Source organism: Atractosteus spatula, chromosome 10, assembly GCF_055471065.1.
Source record: "Atractosteus spatula isolate fAtrSpa1 chromosome 10, fAtrSpa1.hap1, whole genome shotgun sequence".
NCBI lineage: Eukaryota > Metazoa > Chordata > Actinopteri > Semionotiformes > Lepisosteidae > Atractosteus > Atractosteus spatula.
The window spans coordinates 12,911,214-12,911,978 of NC_142715.1; the positions used below are offsets into that span (position 1 = coordinate 12,911,214).

Sequence of the window (765 nt, forward strand, 5' to 3'; positions counted from 1 at the left end):
AACGCCTCCTGTAACAGGTAAGGACTCATAGCAAGACATTGCTATTGCATTGCGCATTTTGCAGATACGACCAGTTTCTGCTTCTGGTGAGTGCATTTTTTCCAAACTGAAATTAACAAGAACATGTTCAAGATGCGCCATGTCCCTAAATCGTTCATCAGGACTACTATTAATATCAGGTGAAAGCAGTACAAAGCATAAATTTAACCTATTAAGAGACTATATCTGTCAGCTACTGCTGTAAGCCATGTTCAGCCAACGCTAGAAATATTACTGCTCTACTACAGTAGCTAAAGAAAGCAAGTCAGACTTAGAAACGGATCACAAGTCGAAGACCTAAACCGACGAGAATGGGATTCGAACCCACGCGTGCAGAGCACAATGGATTAGCAGTCCATCGCCTTAACCACTCGGCCACCTCGTCACGAAAGCTATCTACCCTTGGGCATGATTTTGGTCGGCGACCAGGCTCAGCGCACATCGACCTCAGATGTCTCAGAGCGGTGTGTCCAAGCGGCTGTATAAGAATAGGTAATAGGTTTATTCCATGCTGGAAAAAAGAAGAAAGAGACAACAACGTTTCGGCCGTGGAGCCTTCTTCAGGTGTGAGAGAGACAGGGCAGTAGGCAAAGGTAAAGTAGCGGGAGAACAAAGGTTTGAGGGTGGGTACCCACCTGTATAAGAATAGTGTTCTGCCGGCGCTGTGGTAAAGCTGGTGAAAGCACTTATTTCATAAAGAGGAGATCCTGGATCCGAATTCCAGCG

The 765-nt window shown here is 45.9% G+C and overlaps 1 non-coding gene across 1 annotated transcript; it reads right to left on the reverse strand.

The window, feature by feature from the left end:
• Positions 1–342: 342 nt before the first annotated feature.
• On the reverse strand, positions 343–424 carry trnas-gcu (transfer RNA serine (anticodon GCU)). Its single transcript has one exon. It is a non-coding gene; the product is annotated as a tRNA-Ser (tRNA).
• Positions 425–765: the final 341 nt, after the last annotated feature.